Source organism: Castanea sativa, chromosome 7 (genome assembly GCF_040712315.1).
Source record: "Castanea sativa cultivar Marrone di Chiusa Pesio chromosome 7, ASM4071231v1".
Classification (NCBI taxonomy): Eukaryota; Viridiplantae; Streptophyta; class Magnoliopsida; order Fagales; family Fagaceae; genus Castanea; species Castanea sativa.
Window position 1 is genome coordinate 6,652,669 of NC_134019.1, and position 22,081 is coordinate 6,674,749.

The 22,081-nt window shown below is 34.0% G+C and overlaps 1 pseudogene; it reads right to left on the reverse strand.

Annotated features, from left to right (window-relative positions):
- Positions 1–5,035: 5,035 nt before the first annotated feature.
- LOC142643901 (cyclic nucleotide-gated ion channel 1-like) overlaps positions 5,036–22,081 on the reverse strand; it is a 29,056-nt pseudogene continuing 12,010 nt past the window's right edge.

Here is a 22,081-nt window from a genome sequence, read left to right on the forward strand (position 1 = left end):
CATTGATGTGTATGTGCAATTGCAATGAAGTGTAGATGGGAGGTAGTTGCCTTATGAGAGGAAAAAAAATTAAGGGTAAAGTGAAAAATAAAAACAAGAGAATAAATTAAATAAAGGTTTGCTGTAAAATGAGACTTTTACACTCTAATAATAATGTGCTGTTGGGAAAAACTTGAACCAAGACCTACGTCACTAAAAGAGATTAAATTCAATAACGACCTGTTGTAAAACAATTTTTTACACCTCCAATCTTAATATGCCACCTCAACCTTTTATAAATTAATGAATCAACATTTTAAAAATTAATGAATATGAAGTGTCACGTACAATTTTTTACACCTCCAAATCCTAGCATGCGACCTCAACATTTAATAAATTAATGAATATGAAGTGTCACCTACAAATCAAATCCTCATGAATACCCATCTCTCTTATTAGACTAGTCACCATGGCCAACTTCTCAAGCTCTGCACATTGTAGCTGCCGTGGTTGTCCTTGGCGGTAGCTCCCATACTCGCCCGCATCTCTCTCTCTAACTTTCTCCTTCTCTCTCTAGTTCTTAGAATACAAGTTTCTCTCCAATCCATTCTTGTTTGACACTAACTCAAAACTAACAATTCTTTCTTCAATACTTGATCTTCAAGCCCATCAACAATCTTCACAAAACCCACTAACCATCATCTTTCAAACCCCCAGACCATAGCTCCATAACAACATCTAGCCCATTTCCAAAACCACCTCATCAAACCCATATCAACAAAAACCCAAACCGTCATCCTTCAAACCCAGATTGTTTGAATCATTATGGCATCAAGGTTTTTGACCATTACCTCTTTAAGCTTGGGGAGCACAATGATGGCGGCCGCGATTGGCGCGGCTTTTGTGGTTGGCCATGAATGTTTAGATTAGAGAGGGTTTAGGTGTCAGAATTAGAGAGAGAAGGAGAAACTTTAGAGAGAGAGAAAGAGGGAAGTCAGTGTGGTACGCTCTGTTAGGGACGGCAGCGGCAACCGGTGATGGACAGCGCATGGGGATGATCATATTAAAGAGAGAGAGAGAGAGAGAGAGAGAGAGAGGGGAGCTTGGTGTTTGGCAAGGAGTGATTGTGCGTGTCACCTTTATTCATTAATTTGTACCATGCATGCGTGTACAATGCTAATGTGACACACTGGGATTAGACTGGGATTAGAGAGTGTAAATCATAAGTTTTATATAACATTCTTAACGATTTCAGACTCTAACCAAAATGGATAAGACCAAATGCTAAAATTTTTTGGATCACTAGCAAATATTTGACAAAATAGAGAGTAGCAAGCAGGACACACCTAATCAACCGCTTTAGGAAAAACAAGAAGGGAACATTAATGGTGGGTGTGGCATGATGACAACATTTTAATTTAAAGATATATATTGGATTTATATTACACGTGTATTGATCCAAGAGGCCCAATTGTAATATAAAGTTGATGTGCACTTAACCCTATCTCTTGCAATTCCTATATATACCCTATCAGGATTCATTTTAGTACATATTTAATCATATAGTAAAATGTAACTGACAAGGACTTCCTCTATGGACTTAGACTGTCCGTCCATATTGAGTCCAAATCTTCTGTCTCACTTTTCTTGCTCCACTCTATACTCTACTAATAAAAATTTGCCACGTGTTTACCTATTTAATTAATTAGGTAAACACATGGTAAGTTTTTATTGGTAGAGTATAGAGTGGAGCAGGAAAAGTGAGATAGAAGATTTAGACTCGTCCAAATTAGCACATATTCTTTGTGTTCTTTCTTTTCTCATTGTTTTCACTTCCACACCTCTCTCTGCAATTTTCCTCTACAATATGTTGTATTTTTGCTTTAATTTCAACAATATATATACACGCAACCACTTTCATTTGACATGTGTTTTATATATTTTTTTCAATGGATTTGTATCTTTCATTAATGGGAATTTTGTGATGTAGTGAATACTTTGGTTATTTGTTGTTCAAGATTTCTTTTTTCTCATATCATCCGCACCATCCTAGTTGTTTGTTTAACGAGGCATTTATTTCTTTGGTGGTTTGCTTTATAAGACATTTTTTTCCCATTATTTCTAATGGAATTAGATAATGGGAGAAGTGCCAACAGCATCCTTAGGAAAGAATTAAAGAAAAATATTGTTCTATATTAAAGATTACACCTTGTAAACAAACACATAGACCCAAATGAGGTTTGAAGGAGAAAGTTAGAGAGAGAAAATGTACAGGCAAAACTATTTCTTTCTTCAATAATATTTTTATATGTGATGTTGGCACTTGCCAAATCATCAAATTTTGTTAAAAGATAACAGAAATGCTCCATAAAGTGAACCACAAAAGAGATAAATATCCCATAAAACAAATTACAAGGGAGGTAAGTGTTGTGAAATAAATCGCATGGTAATTCCATATTTAATTAAAAGGTAGTTATATGTGTAATTTACCATGAATAATAGGGGGAAAAATGTGCCATGTTTATCACAGATGCCTATGCATTTCATTAGTAACGCAAATGAATCAGACATTGAATCCTATCATATAAAATAAAATTAGATATCCAAATCCATCACACTGGGTGTAAATATAGGGTTCTGCACACAATCCTTACTGAATTTAATATAGTGCATCAAACAGTTTATTATTTCACACATTTTCCTTTTTCGAATTTCACCATTATCATTCAGATTCCAAACAAGTAGAAACTCCATCACTAGAAAAATAAATCTCAATACAGAAAAGACATCAAAACAACCCATTGCTTTGCAACAAAAATGTCAGGTACTGCTGGATTCATAAGTTTTCTTGGAGCACCAACACTTTGGTTGATTGTAGCACCTGACTCGTTGTAAAATAGAAACTGCCTTGGATTTAGCACTATCATCAGTCTTTGGGTGATTGCGGCGCCAGATTCGTTGTAGAGTGGAAGCTGCCTCAACTTTAAATTGCTTGTGAAAACCTAGAATAGAGATTACCCTTCAGGTCGTTGGCCATTAGAGCAAAGGCTTCCACCTTTGTATGGGTTTTGAGGGTTTTCGAGGAAAGTGGGAGTTTGGATAGGTTGTATATGTTGACAGAGGAAGGTTTCCAAGCCCATTCAAGAAGTTTTTTTCCAAAGAAGTGACCTTTTTAAAGACGCTTAGCATGCCTTCCTTCATCAATATTACTGTTTGTATAGGTCCATGCGATGCCGTCCGTAATCAACATGAGCCACAATCTCTAATAGGCCACAACACATTAAAAGAATGAGACATGAGATAATTTCCAAATAAACCGAGGTAAACTATGATTTGAAACATATCAAATTACGATCACAGGACCTAAAACGAATGAAAGAAAGTTAAATTACTACTGATACTGGAAGTGGGGGTGTCTGTAGAAGAGTTTGTTAGAGAGTGGGTCACTCTTCTATGGCCACTGATGGGAAGATTAAATTGGGATTGAGAGTTGTATATCGAAAGGAACCAAAATTGTGGGAGAACCTAAATTAGGGTCTTGAAAATTTGATAAAAACCAATTCTAAATCTAAACCACCAACCAACCAAAATAGCCAAACCTAAACTATTAAACGCCCAAAATTAATATAAAATATTTTACCTGTAGCCATTCTAGAGGTCTGAGGCTAGCGGGATGCTGAACATTGGGTTGGTGGTGTGGTTTGGTGAAGTAGTAAGTGAGGTGGAGGGCTTTGCAACCATGAGAGCAGAGATAGAGGAGAGGAATAGATTTTAAAAACAGGATATTAAAAAATTAAATAGAAAATAGCAATGAGGTGGAAAATTGTGGAGGTTTTAAAACTAATGTGATACAACATGTAGAAATCAACTATTGGTCGAACATATTCAATTTTATAGATATTTATAGATGTACTCGAATTACAAAAGCGAGATAAAAATTTCTTATAGAAAATTACAAGAGAGATAAATGTCTCATAAAGCAAATTACAAGGGAAGTAAATGTCATGCAATAAACTACTGAGTAGTTTCATATTATAAGGGTATACCACATGGGTAGTATGTGTGATTTACCTTTTATAATGTCGAAGAGAAAAAGTCCTATATATCGTGGTGTCCATACATTCCACTAGTAACGAATTTATGAAGCATAATGGGATCCTATTGTATGAAATAAGATTAGATATGCATCGCATGTGTTAATACTTACAAGATAAAGGTTTTACGCAGAATTCTTATTTAATGTTACCCTAAAGAGTTTATTATTTCAAGACCCTAATTTAGGTTCTCCCTCAATTTTGGTTCCTTTCGATATACAACCCTCAATCCCAATTTTTCATCTTCCCATCATGATGGGAATATGAAATTGTATGAAATATATTGTATGAAATAAGATTAGATATGTATCGCATGTGTTAATACTTACAAGATAAAGGTTTTACGCAGAATCCTTATTTAATGTTACCCTAAAGAGTTTATTATTTCACATATTATTCTTTTTCTAAATCTACCATTATCATTTTCAGAATGGTGCACCTACACAGAATCCAAACAAAGTAGCAGCTGTATGACTAGAAAAAACTAACCGATCCATCAAAACTAACTTAATACATGTAATTAGACATCAAAAGTACTATTGATTTACAGCAACAGTGTTGGCACTGCTTGATTTTGACGTTTTCTTGTAGCACCAACACTTTGGTTGATTGCAGCAACAGGCTGTAATAGTGAACAATTCTAAATAGAAAGATTCTATTATTGCATAAAATGGCTAGCCAATTAAATCATTGAGTCCAGCTCTGTTTATATAGTCACAGAGGAGAGAGCTAAGCTAAAAAGGTGGAGATTCTGTTACAACAGGCTTAACAACAACTTAACCACCTATTACACGTGTGAAAAACAGAAATCAAAAGCTAAAATAACTGAATAAATGAAACACAGCGTTTTTCTCTTGATTACAAACTCATGATTTTAAGTGATACGGTGCACCTGACAAATGGGATTCAACACGACACCGTTTCCATTGTCTTTAGCAAAATCATCTCTGATCCTCTGCTCTTCAAATAGAAGCTGTCCTGTCTTGAACAACATCATCATCCTTCTTTGGGCGACGCCGGCGCCAAGTTCGTTGTACACGGATTGCAGCCTTGGATTGCAATTTCTCGGGTCCTAATAGTGAGAACTTAGACTCCAATATTTGTTTGAAGTCGTGGGCCATTAGAGCGAAGGCTTCCACTTTCGTGTGGGTTTTGAGGGTTTTTGAAGAAACAGGAAGTATGGATAGGTTGCGCATATCGTCGGAGATAGGTTTCAAAACCCATTCAAGAAATTTTCCTCCAAAGTACTGACCTTTTACAAGGCGCTCAGCATGTTGGGAGTTAGTTCCTTCACTATTATTGCTTGTACAAGTCCATACAATGCCTTCTGTAATCAAGAATACTGCATCAATAGGGTCTCCCTCCTTGACGATGTAGCAATGCTCATTGTAGAACTTTGGCTGGAAAGAGTCGCAAATCTTAAGCAACAGATGTTTACGCTTAGCCAAGCCATTCTCTTTTATGATTTTGAGCTGATCAAGAAAAACAAATAAGCTGAAGTACTCCTAACAAATAAAATAAATTAAAAAAAAAAAAAAAGATGCTTACTTTCAAATTACCATAAAATCTATTAAAAAAATTTAACGACAAAATAGTGGGCCAAAGAATTTTGGATAGGAATGACAATGGGGCGAGCCAAAACCGAATGATGGGATCTTCAAGATCCACAACAATTCTATTAACTATTATATCTTTTTTTTTTTTTAAATTATAAAACTTGTTTCGTTAATATAAATATACTTACAAATACATCTACATTATACATCTAAATGACTAGTCACGATTTAAACTCTTTATAATTATTTATAAAGAGTTAAAATGTGAGACTCATCACATATCCACACAACACACACTTAAACAATGTTCACAAAAAAAAAAATTAAGTATGATGTTTTTTTTTTAGTAAACAGTAATACTTATTGAAATACACACAAAAATAGTAATACTAGTATTTTAAACTGGGTGTATAATACATTACATAACCAGAGTATAACTGCAAAATGACATAATCTTTGTAGTTGTAGATTAGAGTTATAAACAGTGGATACTAGACACACACAACTAATATGGGATAAACGTCTCAATTTAAATATGATGTTAGTATTTTAAACTGGGTTTATAATGTATTACATAACCAGAATATAACTACAAAATGACATAATCTTTGTAGTTGTAGATTGGAGTTATAAACAACGGGTACTAGACACACACAATCAATATGGGATAAACATCTCAATTTAAATATGATATTAAGTATAGGTTATGTAGCTCTAAGAATTAATCATCTGATTCATAAAAAATTAAAAAATTGATAGAATAAAATAAACAAGCCATGCGAGCTGCTTCAGCCTGCTTGTGTGATCATAAAACCGATCGTTTATTAATAAAACTATTCTCTTTTTCATATTATTATTAATGAAATTTATAATACAGTTATTTAGCAAATTTATAGAGGTAATAAAACTCACATCCTTTAGTAGAGGTAAGCAGATGTGGCGCTTGACTTTCGTTTGAAGATCTGGAGGAAAATCGGGGATCCGGCTCTCCACATTAACGTCTTCGCCTTCTTCATATCTCTGATTTATGTATGCCATAATCAGGCTTTTTGTTGTACCATCAAATTTCTTTCGGTAAATCCATGATATCATGCTCTTATGTTGTTTTTGTCGTTGACTTGACTTCATCTTCATGCGTAGCTTATCCCATTTTTTAATGCATTTTGATTTTGTCCACTGCATGTACATCTGTCCCACCTCTACAAAGTCAGTTCCATTTTACCAAATCTGACCTTGTATAATTTTTTTTTTTTTTTTTAAGATCAAAATATAATTATTTTCAATGCCTAGAATATTTCATTGGATTAGTTGGGGGGGGGGGGGGGGGATTAAAGTGTATTTCAGTAATACTTTTCTTTTTCAAAATAAATAAAAGGAGGCTTAGGTTTCAAATCCTCTACCAAAGGTGTAGAATTTATGGACTTCAATATTTTTTTCCCAAACCACTACCTTGGTTAGGAGAAGAAGGAATAAAATTGTTAGCCTTATGGATGATGCTGGTACCTGGCTTTCCAGAGACTCAGACATGCATCTCTTATATTCGATATAGATTCATTGATTTAGAAGTTTATATGGCTCTTCCACAAGGCTTTCACAGTGAGGGAGAGATGATTTGTAAACTTAATAAGTCACTTTATAGACTGAAACAGGCATCAAGGCAGTGGCTCTCCAAATTTTCTATCAACTTTTCTCCAATTGGGCTTTACTTGGTCAAAAGCTGATTTCTCTCTCTTTACTAGGCAACAAGGGCACTTTTTCATTATTCTTTTGGTGTATGTGGATGATGGTCTAATTGCTAGTAATGATCAAGAAGCTGTGAATCAATTTAATGTGTTATTGGATTTAAAATTCAAGCTTAAGGACTTAGGTGACTTAAAATTCTTTCTTGGGTTGGAGGTAACAAGATCAGAAAAAGGAATCACTACTCTTTGTCAAAGTAATGCATTGGAGATACTGAATGATGCAGGTTCAATTTGTTGCAAGCCTGTCAAAACTCCAATGGAACAAAACATTAAGCTTAGTACATATGAAGGTGAGATTCTCGATAATACAAGCATATATAAAAGGTTGGTTGGTAGGCCGCTATACTTGACCATTACTAGACCAGATATCACTTTTGATGTTCATAAGTTGAGCCAATATATGGCAAAACCAGGGAAGCCTCATTTGAATGCAGCACACAAAATTCTATTGTATTTGAAGAATGAACTAGGGAAAGGAATATTTTTATCATCTAGTGCAGAACTTCTTGTACAAGGCATTGTTGATTCAAATTGGGCTTCGTGTCCAGACACAAGAATGTCTGTGATTGGATATTGCATCTTATTTGAGATTCTTTGGTGTCTTGGAAGTCTAAGAAGCAACCAACAGTCCCAAGATCTTCAGCAAAAGCTGAATATAGATCCATGGCAATTGCTACTTATGACATAGTTTGGATATTATATCTTCTCAAGGATATTTAAATTGAAGGGAAGCTTTGTTATTTTGTGACAATCAATTTGCTCTCCACATTAGATAAAATATATATTGTGTTCCATGAGAGAACTAAATACATAGAAATTGATTGTCATGTGGTAAGGAATAAGGTATTAGCAAAAATTATCAGAGTAATCCATGTCAAGACTCAATGCCAATTGGCAGACCATTTGACAAAAGCTTTGAGTTTGAATCAATTCTCTAGCCTTCTATCCAAGATGGGAATAGTAAATATTCACTCACCAGCAGCTCATCTTGAGGGGGAGTATCAAAATATAGAGAGCAAGAAGAGAGAACAACCAAAAGAGAAGAACGAAAAGAATCAGATAAAGTGCATGTTAAACTACCTGCAGTTTTTTAGTTACAATTACTTGTTTTGGTTAGTAACCACGTGCTACACACGTGACTTCATTATGTAACAGAATTAGGCGGGCTTATAATTTGGATCCATTATCCATGTCCTAAGGGATTGCCCCTTTGCAAGGCAATTTGAGCTTTTCCCTTGGGGACAATTGTCTTGATGCTTTTTTTTTTTTTTTTTTTTTCAACTTCTTTATCCTCGTAGCATTAATTTAACTCTTCATTCCTATCGTTCTCCTTGGAACTTGGTCTTCTCTTTGGGAATATGGGCCTTGTGGTTACATAGAAATAGATGTGTGCTCAAAAACTATACTCCTAGTCCTTCTATTGTCTTTGAGGTGAGTAGTGGATTTCTTCCACTTTGCATGTGAAAGACCAAAAAAAAAAGAAAAAAAAGGAATCAAAACCACAGTGCAAGTTGAGTGGCGCAAACAAGCAGATAATTGGGTTAAGTTAAATATCAATGGTTCCTCTTTGGGTAATTCAAGTTTGGTTAATGCTGGTGACATAGTTGAAGTTAGAGATTATAGAGGGTGTTAGGACATATGTGGTTCACTTGTTAAGGATATATGTGGTTCACATGTTAAGAGCATATGTCATTCTTTTATGTAATTGGCTAATTCTTTGACAAAACGCACTTTACTTGTATTTGGGTAGATCTAGGATATTTTAATACTTCAAGAAATAAGGTTTCAAGATCAAGTGTTAAAGCCATGCAAGTCTGTCCAAGAAACAAGTTGAAGAAGTGTCTGTCATTAAAGCTCGACAGCTGGCATCTATCAAGCTTAAGAAGCTCTTCCACCTCCGAGGCTCGACAGCTGCTCGACAACATCTCAACACCTCTAGCTGTCGAGGTTTAAGAAAAACAGTTTTTCAGATCTATTTTGATTCCAATCCATGGATATGTCTTTGGGCCTTCTTTTCTCATAACCCTAGACATATAAAATGATTATTTTAAGGGCCGTCAAAGTAGACACAAGTTGCATAAGCATTGAGCAAAGTCTGTTCAAGCAATTTGTGACCAGAGACAAAGTTTGCCCTAGTTCATCTCTTTGTGAAGAAGCTGTTGTGTTTGTGCATCGTAGGGTTTTGTAACCACGCATCTTCTTGTTCTTCATTGTGAGAATGATCTGAAGAACTATGCAGACAACATCGTTCTCAAGTTGGTGATTGAAGTCGCGTACTGAGATTTGTGCAATTGGTTAGTTATGTACTGGAAGCCGTGCATTGAAAATGAGAGATTGTCACTACAAAATAAGTCCAATTGGGTATTGGGATAAGGGTTCAACTGTAGGTTGGTATAAGGTACTAGGATTCCTTTACTTGTAACTGCTTGTTGTGATAATAGTGGATTCTCAGAAGTGGTGACCTTAAAATCACCCGGTGGGGTTTTTGTCTTGGACGTTTTCCTCATTTGTAAACAAATCACCGCGTCAAATTTATTTTCTGCTGCATTTTAGTTTATTGGTGATTTGTTTGTGCTACCACGCATTTGCATGTTAAATTGGTTAATTAATTAAACTTGGCTAATTAATCAATTAATATATCATAAGGGGTCAATACGTTTTTAGCCTATCAGAGAAATTTGAGTTTCAGGCTTCTCAAGGGCTGTAGATATCCCAACAAGCGTTACAGTAGAACCTTGAGATATCAAAGACGAGTTGAACTTATTCAACCAACTTCAATTACAACTTGATAAAGGTTGTTCTGAAACGGTAGAGACTGTTTGGACCAACATTGATCACTCTGATCTTGGTATTCGGGTGGTTCATAAAATTGATAAATGTGGAAAAGCCTTACAAAAATGGAGTTTAAGTTGTTTTGGCAATGTATGGAGGAACTTGGATTTGAAGAGAAAACAACTTCAGCAGGCCGAGAAGGAGGCACTGGTGTTTAGGGTAAATTTTCGGGTGTTGGAGTTAAGAAGTGAAGTTAATGACTTACTTGATAAAGAGAATATAATGTGGTTTCAAAGATCACAGTCATTACTCAGTCTATACTTTCTTTTCTTAATTCTGCTTCCCTTTCTCAACATCTCAACCATACTTTTATTACTCTCATTCTGAAAGTAAATAAGCTTGAACTTGATTTTGAATTCAGACCTATAAGTCTTTGTAATGTTCTATATAAGATTTTTTCTAAGGTCTTGGTTAATAGACTGAAGAGAATTCTACCAAAGATTGTCACCATTGAGCATCAAAGTGCCATTACCAAGAACCGTCTCATCTCTGACAACATCATGGTGGCTTTTGAGACTTCATAGCATGCAACATCACAATTCAGTCAAAGATGGTTTTATGGCCCTAAAGCTGGATGAGTAAAGTTTACGACAGAGTGGAGTAGTCTTTCCTAGAGTCTATAATGAGAAAGATGGGGTTCATGAATATTTGATTTTTTTTGTTAATGCTTTATGTCAAAACAATCTCTTACTTTACTTTAGTCAATGGGGAACTAAAAGGTTTTAACAAGCCAACAAGGGATATTAGACAAGGTGATCATCTTTCCCCTTTCCTATTCCTCTTATGCATTGAAGGGCTCCATGGTCTTATTTCTCAAGTGGCTAAACAAGGGATTATTCGTGGATTCTTTTTGAGTTTGAGAAATCCCAAGTTGACCGATCTTTTATTTGCAAATGATAGCCTTCTATTCTGTAAATCTGCACCTAAGGAATGTCAAAAAGTGTTGGATATCTTGGGGGTTTATGAGAGGTGTTCAGGTCATTAGATTAATAAAAATAAGACTACTATCTTCTTTAGTAAATCTACCTCGGAAGACAAGAGGACTCAAATTAAGGAGGCTCTTGGGGTTACGGAGATAAAGCAATATGAGAAATATCTAGTTTTGTCCTCTTTTATTGGTAGGAAAAAGAAGGCCAACTTTGAATACATCAAAGAACATATATGGAGGAAGCTGCAAGGATGGGAGGAAAAGCTTTTATCACAGGCAAGAAGAGAGATTTTGATTAAGGCAGCTGTGTAAGCAATTCCAACTTATTCTATGAGTTGCTTCAAGTTGCCATTGGGTTTATTTAATGATTTGGAGAATTTAATCAGGAGGTTTTGGTAAGGAGGGTGAGGTAACTGTAGGAAAATTCATTGGGTGAGATGGGAGGAATTGTGCAAGCCTAAGATTGAAGGTGGTATGGGTTTTAAAGATTTAGCTATGTTTAATGATGCTCTCCTATTGCATAATATAAACTCTATTTTATAGGGTTTTTAAGACAAAATTCTTCCTCAATTGCTCTATTTTGGAAGTCAAACAAGGTGCGTCAAGGTCTTATATTTAGAAAAGTATTTTGAAGGGTAGGGATGTGCTTAAAAAAGGAGTCTATTGGAGAGTGGGAATTGGGGAAGACATTCTTCTATCTAACTTGTGGCTATCTTCTAGGGATCAACCTCGGCTTCAATTTCCTTTATCTGAAGAGTTATCCACAGCTCGTGTTGTTGATCTCATAGATGAGCTCACCAAGCTGTGGGATTTAACTCGGCTAGATAATTTGTTCTTGCCTCATGAGGTTAGTTCTATTTTATCCATTCATCTTTGTAGAAATCGGATTCAGGATACACTTATTTGGCCTTTTAATCAATCGGGTCAATACTCTTTAAAATCTTGTTACAAGTTTTTAGTTGAAGAGTTCACGGACCTGGATCAAAGAGAGTCTTCATCGGGTAAAGTGGAGTGGAAGAAAATATAGGGTTTGACAGTTCAGAGTAAGCTAAATAATTTATTATGGCTGGCTTGCAAAGACTCTATCCCATCTAAGCAGAATCTAATACGTAGGAAGGTCATTTTTGAAGACATTTGTGATCATTGCCATCAATCTTCAGAAGATACTTTGCATGCTCTTTGGAGTTGTCCTTGTCTTTCACCAATCTAGGATTCAGACTCAATGTAATATTTTCTAAGTTCAACATCTTTCTCTTGGTTTGCGGACCTAGTTACGTATGTTATTGATAGAGGAGAGAACTTAGATCTCTTCAGTGAAAATGGCACTGTAGCACCTTTAGGCGAAATATATGAAAATTTACCACTATTTTGGAAATAAGTAGTAATCTACCACTTTTTTGATACTCGAGTTCATGGGACTCGAGTTCATGGAACTCGAGTGCTTTCATGAACTCGAGTTCCATAAAAAAAAAATTAGGCTATTTTGAAAGCTATTTTTTCAAAGAACTCGAGTTCATGGAACTCGAGTATCATTTAGAACTCAATTTTTCCAAACTCGAGTACAAAAAAAGTGGTAGATCCCTACATATTTTCGAAATAATGGTATATTCATATATATATATATATATATATATATATATATATATATATTTCCATGAACAGTGATAGAAGGCCATTTTTGCCAATCTCTTCAATGTTTTGGTGTGGACAATCCGGTACAGGAGGAACTTGCTGTGAACGAGCAATAAATGATTCCCCATTGGTTAGGTGAGGCCTATTGCAATTGTTTCTTATGAAGATTTTACTCAAAATCACCCAAGTGTTGCTCCAGACATTTCCCGTAGTCCAGCCATAGTTTGTTTGATTCCTCCGCCCCGGCCACTTTTCAAAGTTAATTTTCATGGTGTTGTGTTTAATGAAGATAGGAAGGCTGGTGTTAGGATTGTGATCCAGAACTGTTTGGGACAAGTTATGGCTTCCATGGCAGAGAAGTGCAATCTACCCACATTTGTTGATGAACTTGAAGGCAATTTAGAGAAAATTATGAATACCTTCAAAAATGATGAACCTTCTTTTGCTTCTTATGGTCATTTGATTGAAGAGAAAGTTTTTTTTGCAGAATCCTTTGTTGTTTTCAGTGTTTTTCATGTTAAGAGACAAGATAATTCTGTAGCTTATAATCTTCCTAAATATGCTAGACATATTAGTGATTTGTCGGTGTGGATTGAGTGTGTTTCTATCTTAATGTTGTAATCTTAGTTGATATGATTGTTTAGTTTTCATTAAAGTTACAATGTTTCTTCTCATTAAAAATAAATAAAATAAAAACTTCAACTATTAGCTATGATAGTTAAAACTTTTGCTAGAGTTGTTGATCTAGTATCTGGCTATCTTTCAACTACCATTGGGCTTTCTTCTATGGTTAATGATGTAGGGAATTACCACGAAATTCCCAACCTGTAAGAAACAAAAATAGAGAAAACACAAGCTAAAGAAAAATAATCACACGCACAAGACAGTATTTACGTGGTTCGGCAATTTGCTTACATCCATGGAGTTGTAGAAATTTCACTATTATCAGGGAAAAAAATACAAAGTGCGGCTACAGTTTTTCTCTCTCTCAAAAAACAACAACCGAAACCCTAATCACCAAAATAACGTTTTTCTATATCCTACGCACAGAATTCACAATGAGCGCTACGGCTTGGGCCTATCGGCCCAAGCCTTCGTTTCATGGACTAAGCCACAGAAAATCTCTCATTAAAAACCACGCAACATTATTTGGGTTGGGTAGGGTTGGGTCATCAACCGAATCAAACACAACTAGGCTCCACAAAACCCAACAAATGATTGCAAGGCTCTTCTAAGTGAGTGATGAGGACCCAATTTTTGTGTTGATTGCTTCCCTCCCAATTTTTGTGTTGATTGCTTTGAGGGAACCAAGACCTCCAAATTGATAAATGGACTACTAAGGAGTTCATACCTTTAAAGTGAAAACTCACTCAATAATCATATTTTTTAAATGGCTTTACAAGATAAAGTAACATTCAAAATCAAAGAAAACCAAATCTCTCTCTCTTATAAGTAGATAATATTTATTTAAAGACTAACCTAACAATGTGTCATATTCTTATTTAATTATCCAACCCCTAATAACAGAACTATAATCTTGAAATGATAGATTATTTCTGGTGTTTTCAACAAAAACATCTAATGTACAACTTTCACTTACCCTATTGAAACAATCAAATTTATAAAATAAAAAATAAAAATTTGTATCAATAAAATAATACTACTAAAAATAATATGATTATTAACATATAACTTATTAAATTATTGATGTGTCATTCCTATCTAGAAATCGCACTCTCTCTCTTCTTCATTCAGTACATTATGTACCTAGTGTATTACAAACCTCTCCACATAAACATGGGTTTTATTTGTTAAACCCACACCAATTAGAGCTTACTTTCCTATAAGAGAAACGTGTAATACATTAGATCTATTGAATAATTTCACATGTAACTAGGAGGCTTAAACATTTTTTAGAGAGAAAAGAAGAAAAAAAAGAAGTGAATTGGGTACTCACCTGCAAATTTCACAAGAAATATAGAAATAGAATCAAGCCAAAGATGGAAATAGAAAGTGCAAAGCAGTTTTCCCATATATAGTTACTTGTTTCGAGGTTTCCACCAAGAGAACTGCAAAAATGGCACAAATATAGTGTCTAAGATACTAATCTCAAAAATTTATAACTACAATGCATAAGATAAAAATACACAAATTTTAGGGGGAACCAAGCCATTAGAAGGAGATGTGAAAATCTACACTTGGGCATTCAAGATAATTAGTTTATGGCCTTTGGTCCTCCCAAAGGACCACGTAAGCAATATCTGATGATCTTCCTATCTAATAATATTGTGCCATTTGTTATAATTTATAAAGTAGGATCCTAATCACTAGACTAGTCATGAAAAAAAAAAACATAAAAACATAAAACATTAAAAAAGAAAAAGAAAAAACAAACAAATAAACAAAATCCTTCCCCTTCACTGTTTCTGTCATTGACTCCATAACCACCACCACTATCCCCAACTCCAATGTCAAGAGTGATATTGGTCCTCCCTAGTTAACTTTAAATAATTTGCAACCTGATTTAAATAAAACTCATTTTACATTTTACATTTTCTCTTTCTTTTTGTTTTTTGTTTTTTCTCATGGCAAGGTTGCAACCAAATCTACAAAGTGAGTCCCGAGAAAAAGCCCAAACTCCATTTGCAATCCAAAGGTTCTTGTGCACTCATGTAATGCGACCAAAATTCAGGAACTCCAAATGCCCTAAGATTTATGTACGGCCTCTTTGGCAATATTAATACTTAGAATGGAACTAGCCCAATTGGTCGCATAAGAGAATTTAGATCCAAACATCTAAAAAATTTAGCTAGCATTTCAAAAAGCTATTTTATCTATTTTAACACCATTTCATAACTCACACTATATCTGGTCTTCTATTTTAACATTCAACACATATAAATAATTTAACTACTTTAACACGCAACCCATTAAAATAATATGTATAAAACAAAAAATGAAAAGAAACTGTTAGTTTCTCCAATCCGCCTCTTCATTCTCTCTTCCCCACCTTTCAATCTATCTTCCTCAACCTACAGCACAACTAGACATAAAACCCAAATTGAGAATCGAAACAACCCATGATGATCCATGGCACAACCAACCACAAAATCCATAGCAACCAGCCACCCAACCACCACCGTAACCCACAGCCCAAGAAAAAACCCATCCATAACCCAACAAAGTCAATCCACAACCCACCACCAAGAAACACCTTCCTCGGCAAAACCCATTCCAAAATCAACCCATCAACGCAACCGCAAGCCTATGAACCCACCGTGGCCCATTCCAAAATCAATCCCAAGCAATCGCCAACCATTACCACCATGACCCTGAGAGAGAGAGAGAGAGAGAGAGAGAGAGAGAGAGAGAGAGAGAGAGAGAGAGAGAGAGAGAGAGAGAGAGAGAGAGAGAAGAGAGTGATTTTTTAATGGATAAAGTTTGATTATAAACTAGATTGTAGCCTAAAGTTACAATTGCACTTAATATCTTTTTATTGGATGTGAAACAAATCCACCATTAGATCTATTTTCTTCTTTTATTCTCTATGTTTGCAAATTTTCTAGAAAATCAAAAATCAATTAGCTATGTCATCAATCAAATTTTTAAATTTTTAGTTTTTGTAATCTAAAATTATGCATAAAAAAATAAGTTTATGAATCATATAGTAAATAACATCTGATTGACATAAAATTTAATATATATGTTAAAAACACAAAGAACATACAATCCAACAATTAGATTTTCAAAATATATAGCAATGTTTATTTTTTTAGTGAGAGTTAAATTTTAGCCTTAGACTACAACTAAGTTTTTAGCCAAACTTAGTCATTTTTTAATTGAATGAAAGAGATAGAATTGAATAAATAATGGGGTTAAAGGTTTAGCTTGTTGCTATAGTAAGTACTATTTATAGCAGTTTACTGTAGCTTGTTCCTAAAAAAATTTGGATATATCCAACCAAATGTATGCACTTTATTTGGTATTTGAGGTGCTAAAATAGCATTTTGAATGTGAATGCTCTTAACAACTAAGCCAAAGAATTTTGGGAGTGTAAAAGAAACCCCATGAGAAATTTGGTGGCAATTTAATAAAGGGTGCGTGGAATGGATGGTGAAAGTTAAGGGGAAGGGAAAGAGTTTGACGATGAAGGGGAATGGCTATATATATATATATATATATATATATATATATATATATATATATTTTTTTTTTTTTTAATTGAATTGCTAATTAGGATTTGACTCAATAAATTATAACACATGGCTCAAGATAAGGTTTTTCTACCGTGCAAAGCTTGGGTCTATTAGACCTGTTATAATGGTGACATATGTTCATTTTTGGTCATGTGCCATTATCGCAACAAGCATTGACCCAAGCCTAACTCTTTCCTCCAACCAAATTAGAGAATGATTGGAGGAAATTTCCTTCAAATTAGATTGCATAGTGCATAGTTCAACGCTTCTTTTATATTAAAACAATTCATTAGCGAAGAGAGGGGAAATTGGTGGATTAACAAATGTGTGACGAGGATTTATGTTCTTTTTGAAAAATTTAAACGAGGGGAAATTAATTATTATAGTCACAAACATCAAATTTAAGAATAGATTAAATATAGAAAAATAAAAGTCTACTATGTGCAAACCTCAGATTTCGCATGCCCCACCAGAAACTGAAAAATAATTGTTGTGGAAAATCTGGCGATTCTAAGACACCAGACTGAAGGGCTAGAAGAAATATTCCAAAGTCAAAGGTGGACGTTGTACTTGGGACATTTATTGGGCAAATATCATTTATAAAAGAGAGATCTCCAGAACTGCGATCATTGCAGTTAAAAGAAGTTCCATAACATCTAGTACGATTTTGATCACAAGCTACGTGCCAGCAAGCTGCTACTCGTTGAGTAGAGAAAAAAAACCAAAAGGCTCCCAATACCTAAAAGACCGCAAAATCATTAATTAAACATTAATAAACTATATACGTAGATATCCTAACTAATTATTATTAATTGTGAGCAATAATAATAAAAGAAAAAAAAAACCGTAGACACGATGAAACTTCTTAATAGCTTTAAAAGATTATAAGAAAGGGATTACAGTACTTTATGTTCTGTTCTTTAAATTCTCCTTTTAAAATTCAGCCATGTGACTATTTAACTAAAAAATACACTTCTAAAAAATTCATATAGCAAAATCTTAAAAGAGGAACCTAAGGAACAACACTTAAGTATTGTACCTAAGTCTTACTCTTAGAAATAAACCATTTTCGATAAGCGAATGTAGATATTCTAAAATTCCAGGACCGATAAAAAGATACTGAGTAAGCTTACTCAGTATTTTTTTATTGGAAGTGAATTTTAACAAATCTACTATTGGATTACATCTTCTTCTTATATCCTCCATGCTTGCAAAATTTCTTTAAAATTAAAAATCAATAGCTATGTCATCAATAAATTATTTAAATTGCAAGTTCTTGTACTTTAAAATTATGTATAAAATATAACTTTATAGATCATATAGTACATAATATCTAATTGACACAAAATTTGACATATGTATTAAGAGTGTAACGAGCATAAAATTTAACAATTAGATTTTCAAAATATATAGTAATGTTTATTTTATTAAGTAAGATTATAGCCTTAGGCTACAACTAATTTTGAAGCTAAATTTTGTTCAAAAAGTAATGCAAGATAGTAGGATCATCACCAAGAGCTAGTTTAGATAGAGTAAGAGGAAGGGAGAGCAGAGGGGAGCTGAGTAAATTTGGCTGGAATCTATACTGGCCACAAGTTGATAACATGAAGCCTTTGGAATCTTTTTTTTTTTTTTTTGTACGTTGGTTCATTTGAAATGAATGTTTATCAAAGCCAACAAGCCATTGATAAAATATCAAAACTTGTCAAGAATAAATTTATGTTGCATTTGGAAACTTAGATTTGGATTTGAATTTTAAATCAATAGATTTGAAATGCCATGATTTTCAAATCCATTAATTTTAGATATCATTATAAATTCAAGAATTTTAAACGTTTAAAATTCTCGGTAGATTATATTTGTCAAATCTAAATCCTTGACATTTTTAAAGAAAAATGATATGTCCACAACATTTTTACAACAAATCTTAAGTGGTAGGTTGTTACTGGTTGTTATTGTTAGGACAAAAAAGTAATTTTAGTATTAGGTTCAAATTTGAACTAATAACAACTAACCACCTATGATTTGTTGTGAAAATATTGTGGACATAGCACCTCTCTTTTTTAAACCATCCAAATAAGGTATTTAGATTTTAATCACCCAAATCCAAATCTATATGTCCAAATCCTGCCATCCAAATACACACTATTAATGAATATGAAATTACTCCGTAATCAAACTTACATGTCCAGCAAGGATGTATAGAATGAAATTCAATGAAGCTTTGACCAGTATGATTCTATCAAATTTCTTGTCATTTGTTATTAGTTTCCTCTAGGATAGGTAGATTTGATAAACTCTAGGCACATATTGGAAGAGAATAATAGCGTTCAGGAATTTTACTTTATTTGTAGATTCTGTGCCTCCCATTTCTGAAATAATAATTGGAACTACCACCTGAACAGATTACAAAAAATTTCGTGTTTAAAGCGAATGGACAAAATCCATGTGTAGGGCAATGATAATTTAAATAAACTAGTGATTTATGGGTGTAGTGGAAATTAAACTAGGATTTAATCTTTAAGGGGTCAAATTTTGAATCCATTTTTTTATTAAAAAAATTCAAAAATAAAAAAATAAACTAATGGTCCATTTGGATTGAGGGGAAGTAGAGTAGAATTGGCCCAAAATTAACCTATTTTCAACTAACTCTACTCTACTCTTCCTCTCTCTCCCCTCAATCCAAACAGGCCCTAAGATTCAACACTAAATTAATACAGAAAAATGTAAACTTTTTTTTTTTAAAAGAAAATAAAAACGTAAACTAGCATATACTAATTGTTGACAAAATAAAAATATAAGGAACAACATAAAATAATTATTTTTTAATACATGTCAACTTAATCATTAATTAAAGTAAAACTCGACAATTTTTAATACTCAAAAGTCACTTAATTGATTTTGTATTGAGTTTTGGGGTAATTTCCCTTTAAATGTACAAAATTTAAGAGCCGGTTAGAAAATTATCTTCTCCTTTATTGTGAAACCTAGTTTTGACCATTTTTTTATTCGAAAAATCAAATGCTATACTTGAATATAATCAACAAATAAATTAAACGTCATATTTATTACTAGATTATATTTCCAATATTTTGTTAACTAAAAATCTAATTAATGTTGTCAAATAAGAATAAAATAAAATAAAAGCTTAATTTGATAGTTATAATGAAAGATGGTGCATTTGAACTTTGGAAGTCTCCATTATAAATACCAGAAGATAACAGTTAAGCTATAAAGCTCTTGAAAAAAAAAAGCTTACTTGCAAACAAAGGTTTGAAAATATACAACTTTGACCGCTTAGTATTACAAACATAGGTTTTACTTACAAATTTTACTATATGAGTCCCAAAAATTGATGTCAGAATTCTGCACACAACATGAAAAGTAATTCAAATACTCATTTATTTTCTTATTAAAGTGTCCTCAATTATATTCCTCCCTACATCACTTTGTAATTAGAGTCAAATTGTACTAATTTTAGCATTTCTAGAAAGAAAAAAAAATTATGGACTAACATAAACTTAACCCCATAAAGTGAATTAGTCATATCGAAAGCTATGAATAGCACATTTAATATAAAATATTAACTGAGATCTCCCTTACCTGTGGAATGGGAAGAATAGATAGAATGTCGAATAAGAACCAAGGCCACAAATATTTCTGAGCTATTTTCCAAGCATCTGTATTTAACTCAGGTTTTCCCTGTTTCCGAAGTTCCTCGTCAATAAAACTAGTGCGAAATTGCAATATAATATGCAGTACGTGAATGATATCGAAGAAAGATCGCAAAACGAGAGTTGTTTTCCACAATCTACTGTCAAACCCAATGCACTTCTTGCTTTGATTGATCACAGGAAGGTAAAAGAACAATGGATCCAGTGCTACTGCAGTCACACACGACAATACAAATCCTACACTCCATCTTTTAAGGAATTTCTCTCTCGGGTCAAGAATATATGTCTTCAATGTCTTTGTTTCTTTCACTGAATCACCTCCACCATTCTTAAGAACTTGCCCCTGCCCCTCAATGTCGTCCTTCCTGAATAAAACACCACAAATATAAAATTAGGGAAATCGATTGTAATTTTGCTAGGGGAGGCTTAGGTCCTGTAGGATTTGGATTGGATGCAATACCTAGGGTATTGCTACCTAGGGTATTGCATTAGGTGCAATTAATCCCTTAGAGCAACTGCATTAGTTGATGCAAAATTTGTTCCATTTTGCACATCTAAAACCTACTTTTTCTATTTTACACTCACATTTTTACAAAATACCAACATCAATTTGTCCATTATACACATTTATTCAAATAAAATATTCATTTTTTTACCCACACAGCCACCGACCCACACCCACAATCCACACCGGTATCACACCGGAATCCACACAACCCACTGGCAAAAAACCAGAAAAACAAACCCAGCAGAATAAAAAATGGATCAAAACCCACTTATCAAGATCGACGCCTCGCCTTGAGCAACAAGATCAACGCCTCCGGTGGCGATAGCGAGAACGAGAAACAAGGTCAACGCCTCTACTGTGCAACAACGAGAAACAAAGGCAAGCGGTGGCGAGAGACATTCAACCCCATTCAACCCAAAACCCACTGATCAAGCCCATTCAACCCGAAAACAACGAGAAATAAAGGAAGAAAGAGGAAGAAAGAAAGAGCGGTGGCGATGGCGATCGGCAGAAGCTAGAGGAAGAAAGATTGATGAGATGAGATAAGAGGAGAGCTGTGCGCTTGAGAGAGAGGGAGTTGAGAGTTAGTACAAAGAGGAGAGAGAGAAATAATTATTAATATATTATATGCACATGCTACAGTAATCGTGCATATTTGCACGGTTACTGTAGCAATTTGCATTTATACACAAGTTTACACCCACTGATGTGGGTGTTTTTTTTGCTCAGATTGTGTAAAATTAGTGAATTTTTCTTTTTTGCAAAATTTTTCACAAACTGATGTGGTTGCTCTTACCTCTTAAAACATTTTTACCACTTTTACTTTTTAACTTTTGTTTATTTAATATTTGAGATTGGAAATTGCGTAGTACTGCACCTAATGTAAATCTGATCTAGTATGTCCTATACATTGGACCCTATAGAATGCTACCACATGGTA